This window comes from Bos indicus, chromosome 6 (genome assembly GCF_029378745.1).
Source record: "Bos indicus isolate NIAB-ARS_2022 breed Sahiwal x Tharparkar chromosome 6, NIAB-ARS_B.indTharparkar_mat_pri_1.0, whole genome shotgun sequence".
NCBI lineage: Eukaryota > Metazoa > Chordata > Mammalia > Artiodactyla > Bovidae > Bos > Bos indicus.
In genome coordinates, this window is record NC_091765.1 from 92312117 (window position 1) to 92324071 (window position 11955).

The following is an 11955-nucleotide window of genomic DNA, read 5'->3' on the forward strand; positions in this document are numbered from 1 at the left end:
GCAGGAGATGCAGGTTCGATACTTGGGTCTGAAAGATTCCCTGAAGGAGGGCGTGACAACCCATTCGAGTATTCTTGCCTGGAGAATCCCATGGACAGAGGAACCGGCAGGCTACAGTCTATGGGGTCTCAAAGAGTCAGACATGACTGAAGCGACTTAGCACACATACAGCTTATTCCGGCATGTTTTATTAAGATATTGGGCTTTTTTTCTGGAGACCTTAAAAAATGCTGGCTTTTTATTCTTCACTCAAGTGTTAGTCACTCAGTTCAGTTCAGTCGCTCAGTCGTGTCCAACTCTTTGCGACCCAATGAACCGCAGCACACCAGGCCTCCCTGTCCATCACCAACTCCTGAAGTTTACCCAAACTCCTGTCCATTGAGTCGGTGATGCTATCCAACCATCTCATCCTCCGTTGTCCGCTTCTCTTCCTGCCCTCAATCTTTCTCAGCATCAGGGTCTTTTCAAATGAGTCAGCTCTTTGCATCAGGTGGCCAAAGTATTGGAGTTTCAGCTTCAACATCAGTCCTTCCAGTGAACACCCAGGACTGATCTCCTTTAGGATGGACTGGTTGGATCTCCTTGCAGTCCAAGGGACTCTCAAGAGTCTTCTCCAACACCACATTCAGTCATGTCCAACTCTTTGTGACCCCATGGACTATAGCTTGCCAGGCTCCTCTGTCCATGGAATTCTCCAGGCAAGAATACTGGAGTGGGTTGCCATGCCCTTCTCCAGGGGATCTTCCTGACCCAGTGATCGAACCTGGGTTACCTGAGTTACAGGCAGATTCTTTACCATCTGAGCCACCAGGGAAGCTTTTTATTCTTAACATGATTCCAAACTTTTCCCTTTAATTTTCCATGATATTATTGGCTTTATTCTGTTGGATTGGAATTATTTTCCTTTCTTGAAACAAAATGAGTTTTATTCACCTTACTGCTGGGAGGAAAAAGGAAGAACTTCAGCCATAAATAACTTCTCCATCTCCAGCAAGACATGGCCAGGCAAATCAAACATGAGGGGGCCTTTCTACACAGAAACAGGTTATTGGGGACAGGGTATTCATTACTGCCTGAACTCTGGGACGAAGCATAGAATAAAATGATAAAGGCCATTTTAGTATCAGGGACACATGAACAGTGTTTCAGTTTATTCTTATTTCTAAATTAAACTCCACTTTTCTTAAGGGAGCTCATTCAGGCACTAACTCAGTCATGGTTTCTCAAAGTACAGTCAGCATCTTCATCAGAATAAGGGGTACTTGATTAAAAAGGCCAGTTACTGGGACACAACCAAGTAGCTGGGAACCTGCACGTGAACAAGTTCCCCAGTTTATTCTAAGGTATTCTCACATCCAAGAGCCTCTTACACCTGTCGTTTAGGATCACAATTAGACTAGCATAAATACATGTCATAAAAATCCCAGAAGTTCAAAGCCCTGTCACATTTACTCTCATGAATTACATCATTATGCGTTAATATTGTCCCTGTGATTATATCATCCCCAGGATTGTGATGTAGGGTTTTTTCCCCCTATGCACTCTCCCCTCAATTTGTTTCCTAAGAGCTTCCCAAGAGGCTCAGTGGTAAAGAATCCGCCTGCCAATGCAGGAGATGCTGGTTTGATCCCAGGGTCAGGAAGGTCCCCTGGAGTAGGAAATGGCAACCCACTCCAGTATTCTTGCCAGGGAAATCCCATGCACAGAGGAGCCGGGTGGGCTACAGTCCATGGGGTCACAAAGAGTCGGACACTCCTAAGCACACACACACATGCAAGTTCTTATTCAGGCTCAAGTGCACTAATTATTTTTCCCCTGAAGGAATCAGCTTATCACACAATGTCACTAATCTGAAGTGCTGTCATGATGCCTGTGCGTGCATGCTCAGTCACTTCGGTCATGTCTCTTTGCAGCAGTGGACGATAGCCTGCCAGGCTCCTCTGTCTATGGGATTTTCCAGGCAAGGATGCTGGAATGGGTTGCCATGCCCTCCTCCAGGGGATCATCCTGACCCAAGGACTGAACCCAGGCCTCCTGCATTGCAGGCAGATTGTACCATCTGAGCCATTGTCCCAAGCACATACATGATACCTGTACTAACCTGAAATCATGACTGCCATCCCACCGGGGACCACACCCAGATCTCTATTGCTTTACCACTAGTTTCATACTATCTATGAGTTAAAATTTCTCTTGACTTGAATCTGACAGTCAAGCTAATGAAACAAAACTATGTTCATTTCCTTTGAGAAGTAAAAGATGCCATCACCCGATTTCAAAAGCAAAATCGAAAGTAGGTAAGAAAAATTTGTGAATGAAGAAACCAGTTCCCTTATCCCTTACGTCATCCTAAAAATTATTCTCAAATCTTCTGTGCGTAGAAAAGTAGCTGCATTTCTTTCTAAAACCTCAGTATTGCTATTGCTTTACCCATGGAAGTTTAAGAAATTACTGAATTCTGATAAACAAGTGTCTATTGAATATAACAAAATTCTGTAAAATACCTTTGAGCTATGGAGGAGTAACCAAGGAAAGATAAACTTGGAAAGCCCCGCCACCTCCCTCACAAAGGCTGGGATTCAGAGCTCCTTGGAGAACTCAGTCCACTGACACCAGAGAAGTTTGCTGGTTTTCCCAGAACAGAGGTCAGTTTGCAGTCCCTGGGCAGGCAGGAGGCAACCCACAGCATAGCTTTGCACAGGGAGTGGGGGTCTACAGAGGGGGGTGGCCGCTCAGTGGCCTGTGAGTCAGGTTATCTGCACAGGGTCTGGGGGTGGGTGCTGGCAGAATGCCTCTGGGACATGGATGCAAGCAGAAATCCTTCAGGGTGTGTAGTTTCTAGACCACAGAGCTGAGACTGAGGCGACCCATGGATGGAGCCGAACTCCATCAAATGTCCTCACACCCTCGCCACGCCTGCACCAGGCAGCAGCCCAGACATCAGGGTAGTCCTCGCCTGCCCTCTAGCGCCCTCTACTGAGAAAGCCCAGCATCACACTCACTGTGAAGGTGATTAAAGTGACCGCCCACTGACGCAGAGCAAAGGGTGACTGTGAAGCTAAGAGGCGATAAACTGATAACTGGTAACTGGTACAGATTTATTCTTCTAGATCATTGCCCTAACATTATCTTCTGGTATCATATAGAATTGTGTAGTTGTTGTTTCTGTAAGAACTATTCTTCTGATGATAAAAAAACATCAATGGACAATTCCTATCTTTTGAAGAAGGTATCAAAAGGAAAGCAGTTTCTCACTTTACTTTAAATGTGTGGCACACATTCATATTCCTCAAAACACCTAAAGTGATAGAATGAGGCCTGTTTAAGAGCATGTGGAAGTTCTGTCATGAAGAACGCACTGTGGATCAAGTTTAGAAGATCTCTAAAATCCTCACATTGCACGGAGACTGCGCTGTGCACGTATTGGTTCCTGGAGAACTAGTTTACGTTTGGGGCACCTCCCCAGCGGCTCAGCTGGTAAAGAACCCATGTGCCAACGCAGAAGACATGAGACCTGGGTTCGCTCCTAGGGTCGGAAGATCCCCTGGAGGAGGAAATGGCAACCCACTCCAGTATTCTTGGCTGGAGAACCCCATGGACAGAGGAGCCCGGCGGGCTACAGTCCACGGGGTCATAAAGAGTCAGACATGACTGAACATGCTCGCGCAGTTCTGTGCCTGCTGCCTCTGCCTCTGCACACCTCTGTGAGTCTGTCCATCTCCAGATATGTCTCCACATGGATATCTTTCTTTCTCTGTATTTGTCTACCTCACTCTACCGTTGTCATCTCTCTGCTCTTTCATTTCCCAAATGAGTCCAATTTTCTTTTTTGGGGGGGGTGGGGGGAGGGGCGGCGGGTAACTTAGGATAGTGTGAATGAGTAAAGAGCTAGAAGGGAAGATGACCTGAGTGTAAAGTTAAGGATGAGTTTCTTTTTTCCAGTTTAGGAAAAAATTTTCACTGCATTCAAGCGCATACAAAAAGAGAGAGACAGGTACAGGATGACTTTCCAAATCTGTAATATGTATAAGAGTGAGTGAGAGCTGTTTCCCTTCTCTAATGAGAACAGAATATAGGAATTTGCTTTATTTTTCAGGCACTGAGGGGATAGGAAGGAACAACCCAACAAAGAGGACTCATAGGCACTGAACTGAGAACTTAAGAACATTAATCTTCTTCCCTGACAATTAAAAAAATAAAATATAGGTCTACCTGGTATGATATGATTTGGAAGCAGTTTATTAAAAGGCAAGAAGATGGTCTGACATCCCTTCCAAGGTTAGGATTCTGTGCAGGTAGGTGGGCAGAAGGTAAATTTCAGCTTAGGATGTAAATAGACATTTCCCAAATTTACTCAAAAAGCGTAATGATGACTTCAATAATCAACTCAGTTTATTAGGTTGGTGCAAAAGTAACTGCGGTTTTGCATTGTTGAAATTTGCCATTTGATATTGGAATATATTCTTAAGTGTGATTATGTTATACATCATTTTAATGTATATTTCTCACTCTACATTTTTTTATTAATGACTTACTACTTGCTGTTTATTTTATATATATTTTAGACTATGGAAATGTATGGATGTGAGAGTACTCATGTACAGATGTGAGAGCTGGACCATAAAGAAGGTTGAGATCTGAAGAACTGATGCTTTCGAACTGTGGTGTTGAGAAGACTCTTGAGGGACCCTCAGACTACAAGGATATCAAATCAGTCAATCCTAAAGGAAAAACCTTGAATAATCATTGGAAGCACTGATGCTGAAGCTCCATTACTCTGGCCACCTGATGCAAAGAGCTGAGTCACTGGAAAAGACCTCGATGCTGGGAAAGATTGAGGGCAGGAGAAGTGAGTGACAGAGGATGAGATGGTTGGATAGCATCACCAACTCAATGGACATGAGTTTGAGCAAACTCCAGGAGATGGTGAAAGACAGGGAAGCCTGGCGTGCTGCAGTGCATAGGGTCATAAAGAATCGGACACAAGTGAGCGACTGAACAACAACAATGGAAATGTTGGACAAAAAGCAAATTCAAGCCATTTTCTTATTTGAGTTCAAAATGGGTCTTAAAGCAGTGGAAACCACTTGCAACATCACCAAAGCATTTGGCCCAGGAACTGCTAACAAATGTACAGTGCAGTAAGAAGTTTTGCAGAGGAGACGAGAGCCTTGAAACTGAGGAGCACAGTGGCTGGCCATCTGAAGTTGACAATGACCAACTGAGAGCCATCATCAAAGCTGATCCTCTTACGACTATAAGAGAAGTTGCCCAAGAACTCAATGTCAACCATTCAATGGTTGTTCGGTATTTGAAGCAAATGGGAAAGGTGAAAAAGCTTGATAAGTGGGTGCCTCATGAGCTGACTGTAAATCAAAAAAATTGTTATTTTTCAGTGTCATCTTCTCTTATTCTATGCAACAACAAGGAACCATTTCTCAATCAGATTGTGACGTGTGACAAAAAGTAGATTTTATACCACAGCCGGTGATGACCAGCTCAGTGATTGCACTGAGAAAGAGCCCCAAAGCCCTTCCCAAAGCCAAACTTGCACCAAAAAATGGTCATGGTCACTGTTTGGTGGTCTGCTGCCAGTCTGATCCACTACAGCTTTCTGAATCCCAGTGAAACCATTACATCTGAGAAGTATGCTCAGCAAAGTGATGAGGTGCACCAAAAACTACATCTTCAGCCAGCATCGGTCAATAGAAAGGGTCCGATTATCCTCCATGACAACGCCTGACCGCACATCACACAACCAACGCTTCAAAAGTTGAACGAATTGGGCTACGAAGTTTTGCCTCATCAGCCATATTCACCTGACCTCTTGCCAACCAACCATCACTTCTTCAAGCATCTTGACAACTTTTTGCAGGGAAAACACTTCTACAACCAGCAGGAAGCAGAAAATGCTTTCCAAGAGTTCATCAAATCCCAAAGCACAGAATTTTATGCTACAAGAATAAACCAACTTATTTCTCATTGGCAAAAAATGTGTTGATTGTAATGGTTCTTATTTTGCTTAATAAAGATGTGTTTGAGCCTAAGTATAATGATTTAAAATTCAGTCTGAAACCACAATTACATTTACACCAACATAATAATACTACATCACTAGACATGTTTTGATATTATTGTTTAATACTCTGAGGAAACTTTCCTCAAATTAAGGAATAATGACTTTAATCCATGTTTGAAACCCTGAATAGAAACGTATTCTTTACCGTAAGGATGCAGATCCTTCACATCTTCCATTTACAAATCTTACCAAAGACTTCTTGGTTTTTGAACAGTAAAACTTGAAGGTGATATATTAACAGGGTTGAACAACAAATTGTAAGGCCATCTTGCAAATGTCAGTTAAAAGCTAACTAAAGAATAATGTGCTTAGGAATAAGTAAGGAAATAATTTCAAGATGCGGTTAAATAATGTGCCTCCCCAGGTAGCTAAGAGAAAAGCATCTTTGAGAAGTACAGCAGGAAGTGTGCATGTGTGCCATTATTCTGGATACGTGCTTTGGCATGGCTGAGAAGGTCTATAATGTGCCTACCAACAAAGGCAGAACCACAGCTCTTCAGATCGAATTGATCAGAAATCAGCGGGAGGGGAACTTCCCTGGTGGCCCAGTGGCTAAGACTCCCCGCTCCCAGGGCAGGGGGCCCAGGTTCGATCACTGGTCAGGGAAGTAGATCCCACATGCCGCAACTAAAGATCCTGCATGTTGCAGCGAAGATCCAAGATCCCCCACAACTAAGACCTGGCATGGCAAAATCAATACGTATTTTTAAAAAATCCTTGGGAGGTAGCTAACAAAAGGACTTCTGTCCATCATGCACAAATACAAATATGCATAACACATGAATACAAATCAGCAATAAAAAGATGACCCAGTTTAAAGAGCTTGGCAAAGGTTAGTTTGGGGGAGAATGGATACATGTATACATACGGCTGAGTCCCTTTGCTGTCTACCTGAAACTATCACAACATTGTTAATTGGCTATACCCCAATATCAAATTAAAAGTTTGGCAGTGTTTCCCTGGTGGCTCGGTGGTGAAGAATCCGCCTGCCAATGCAGGAGACACAGATTAGAGCCCTGGTCCAGGAGTATCCCACATGCCACAGAGCAACTAAGCCCATGCACCACAACTGTTGAGCCAGGACTCTAGAGAGCCCAGGAGCCACAACTACTGAAGCCCACATGCCCTAGAGCCTGTGCTCCACAACACAGAAGCCACCTCAGTGAGAAGCCCACACACTGCAACTAGAGAAAGCCTGAGTGCAGCAAAGAAGATCCAGAATAGCAAAAATAACTAAATAAAATAAATTTCCCAAAAAAGTGGCAAAAGAAGTAATGAGACATTTCACAAAAGAAGATATATGAATGACCAATAAGCACACAGAAAGGTGATGGACATCTACAAATTCTCAGTGAAACAGACATTTAAAACACAAGAGATTCCATTGCCCACTCACTAAAATGACTAAGATCAGGTTAGTGGGGGGGCAAGTGGAGTTCTTCCACATTCTTTTCCTACTTTAGAGAACTGTTTGGTAGTTCTTTACAAAAAAATTATATATATGCATTTACCCCATGATCTAGCAGTTCTACCTTTAGGTAGTTACTCTAGAGGAATTAAAGTGTATCTCCACAAAAAAGATGTTTGTAGCAGCTTGAATCACAATATCAAAAAACTGAAAACAATTCAAACCTCCATCAACAGGTACAGATAACCAAACTGTAGTATATTAATATGATAGAATATTACCAATCCATTTCTTAAAAAAAAAAAAAAGAATATTGATACATGTAACCATGTGGATGAAAACATTATGTTAAGCAAAAGAAATTACACATATGATTCCATTCCTATCAAATTCAGGCAAAACTATCAAGAATGGGCACAACTAATCTGTAATGGTAGAAATGATAAAATGATTGCCTGGGGATGAACAGAAGTTGATGTATTCAAGCTGAACAAAAGAGAACCTTTAAGATGACAGATATATTCCGTATACTGCTTTGAGTTGTGGTTATACAGGTATATGGAATTGTCAAAATTCTTCCAACTAAACATCTAAGATCTATGCATAATACTGATTGTTAATTATACCTCAGTTTAAAAAAAAGTGATGAGGAAAAGTGAGAAATTATGGCAAATTAGTTATTTGATACTAATTAAATAGGTAACTGAGCTTCCTTGGTGGCTCAGTAGTAAAGAATCCTCCTGCCAATTCAGCAGATGTGGGTTCGATCCCTGGTCTGGAAAGATCCCCTGGAGGAGGAAATGGCAAACCACTCCAGTATTCTTGCCTGGGAAATCCCTTGGACAGGGGAGCCTGGCGGGCTATAGTCAGTCCGTGGGGTCACAAAGAGTCTGACACAACAGCAAATGACAACAAAATAGGTAACTGGTTTTTATCCTTCATACAATTATTGGAGATCATAATGATAGAAACTCCCAGGGATTATTTTTTATTATGGCTAGGATGTAGCTCAAGCTGCTATAACAAATAGATTTTTAAAAATAGAATCCAGTTCAAAACAGCAACGTAGGAATCTCCCTAATTTACCTCCTCCCTCTGAATCTACAGCTACGCATAGAACAATTCCCAAACTAGCCGAGCAACTCTTAGACACACACACATTGAAACAGGCTAGAGAGGTTGAAACACCGTCTCACCAAACTCCACCAGGGTGTAGTTGACAACAACTGGGGATGGGGGACTCCTAACTCCTAGCTTCTCCATGAAGAGTAAAGGATTTGTATTACACACCTTGTGCCCCAACTTTTAAGACTTCCACTTAAGAAATGGCCCCTCAAAGTACCTTCCTCTGAAAGCCAGCAGGGCTTCCTGTCCCTAAGACTCATAAGGCTACAGTGAAGGAAGAAGAGTGTTTAAAGCGCTTGCACAGACTCACTAGCTATCTGACCCAGGACACAGCACAGAGACAGCAGACAGAAAAGCCCCATCTTTCTGTGAAAGAGGCCTGTTTGCAGATCTTAAAAGCTGTAGCTTGAGGGTAAGGCTTCTAATCCAACATATGTGGGGGCCTACCGCAATCATCTCCAGAGACCAGTGGGAACCATTCCATGCTCTTCCTCTACCCTGCTCCAGGCTACCAGCGTCTCCATAGAAAGGATGTTGTACACACACCTGGCATCTTGGCTTTCATGGCAGCTGCCCAGAGGACACATCCCACGCTGGCTCTGGTGGCCAGCAGGATGTCTGTTCATGGGCTCAACAGGACGGTAGTAAACTAGAAACAGTTCTTAACAGCTATCACCCTCAGGCTCAGTGCAAAGGGAAGAGACAGAAATGCCCATCTCCTAGTCTTCCCTGAAAGAGGGACTTTACATACCTTAAAACAAGATGAAAAGACAGCCCTCAGAATGGGAGAAAATAATTGCAAACGAAAAAACTGACAAAGGATTAACCTCCAAAATATATAAGCAGCTCATACAGTGCAATATCAGAAAAACAAACAGCCCAATCAAAAAAATAAGCAGAAGATCTAAACAGACAATTCTCCAAAGACACATGGATGGCCAATAAACACATGAAAAGATGCTCAACATTACTAGTTACTAGAGAAATGCAAATCAGAACCACAGTGAGGTATCACCTCACATCAGTCAGAATGGCCATCATCAAAAAATCCACAAGCAAGAAATGCTGGAGAAGGTATGGAGAAAAGGGAACCCTCCTACACTACTGATGTGAGTGTAAACTGATACAGACATTATGGAGAACAGCATGGAGAGCCCTTAAAAACGAGGAATAAATCTACCATATGACCCAACCATCCCACCACTGGGCATACACTCTGAGAAAGCCACAGTTCTAAAAGACATACATACCCTGATGTTCACTGCAGCACTGTTTACAATAGCCAGGACATGGAAGCAACCTAGATGTCCATTTACAGATGAATGGATAAAAATGATACGGTATATATAAATATACACACACACACATACATATATAATGGAATAATCCTCAGTCATTTGAATCAGTTCTAGTGAGGTGGATGTGGAGAAGGCAGTGGCACCCCACTCCAGTACTCTTGCCTGGAAAATCCCATGGACGGAGGAGCCTGGTGGGCTGTAGTCCATGGGGTCGCTAAGAGTTGGACACGACTGAGTGACTTCACTTTCACTTTTCACTTTCATGCACTGGAGAAGGAAATGGTAACCCCCTCCAGTGTTCTTGCCTGGAGAATCCCAGGGACGGGGGAACCTCTTCGGCTGCCATCTGTGGGGTCGCACAGAGTCGGACATGACTGAAGCGACTTAGCAGCAGCAGCAGCAGAGGTGGATGAACCTAGAGCCTGTTACACAGAGTGAAGTCAGTCAGAAAGAGGAGAACAAATATCATATATTAAGGCATTTATACAGACTCGAGAAAAATGGTATTGACAAACCTATTTGCAGGGAAGGAATGGAGACGCAGATATAGAGAATGGACTTATGGACACAATGAGGGAGGGAGAGGATGGGACGAATGGAGAAAGCAGCATCGTGGCATATACACAATCACGTGTAAAATGGATAACCGGTGAGAAGTTACCGTGTAACACAGACAGCCCAGCCTGACACTCTGTGATGTCCTAGAGGGGCGGGAGGGAGGCCCAGGAGGGAGGAGATATACATATTGTGACTGATTTGCGTTGTGGTATGGCAGAAACTAACGCAACTTGGTAAAGCAATCCTCTAATTAAAAACAGGATATAGGGATCTTACACATTCTCTTTTACTTTTTTTTATCAGAAGAAACCATATGTCATTTCTAAAAATGTGGAGTCTAGGAAACACAGTCTTCTGTGTGACCAGAATAAAATAAGAACTGTAGAATGTCAAACCAAAATCTTTAATGAGGTAGATTAATGGATTTAGAAAAACAGATGAATGGACAGAGTATGATAAAGCAAGTATATGTTAATATTAATGGTAAAATCTAGTTGATGAGTAAGGGATCATTATAAAAGTCTTTCAACTTTGCTGTGTGTTTGGAAAACCTCTATAATAAATGTTTGGGGCAAACTCAGTGAATATACTCTTAAGACCGGTGCATTTTATTGTATTCAAATTTTACATCAAAAGAAAAAATAAATACTGAATTCTGGTTGATAATAGGTATGTTGAAGGATATAGGGGATGTCTGCAATTTTCTTTGAAACTGTCAAAAACTAAAATAGACAAATGAATGGGTGGAGAGAGATAGCATGGATAGATTAGTGATTAAACAAAAAGAGTAAAATGTTAGTGGTAGAATCTGCGTCTATGTCTGTTCATTGTAAAATTCTTTTTGTTTTATGTTTAAAGTGTTTTGAAATAAATTGTCATGGGGCAGGGTAGGGGGAACTCAGTGAGGGCAAAGGTCCTGTATTACTAAAACTTAATTTAAAAATGGATACTGGAGACAGTTAACAGCATTCCTCAGTGGTTAATGTTTACTTGCTAACTGAGGTGGCCTAGTCCCTTCCATCCCACCTTTCCTGGGAATTATATTCCACTCTTAGAGAGTCACTCCTTTGACTTAAATTTGACCTTATTGAAATTCAAATAGCTTGATTGTTCCTTTTTGTCTCCTTTGGCTTTGTTTCCTTCACTCCCCCTACCCCTAAGTCATGTCCAACTCTTTGCAACCCCATGGACTGTACCCACCAGACTCCTCTGTCCATGGAATTCTCTAGGCTAGAATAGTGGAGTGGGTAGCCATTCCCTTTTCCAGGAGATCTTCCTGAGCCAGGGATTGAACTCAGGTCCCCCATATTGCGGCAGATTCTTTACCATCTGAGCCACCAGGGAAGCCCCCCATCCCTAAAGCTCAGTGTTATTCTGTTTTTCCTAAATGATTGAATTTATTCCATGACACTCACTACCAACATGTAGTTGGCTCCCAAGCCCAGCACCGACCGCAGTCTTAAAGCTCCATCTGCACTTGCCCAGCT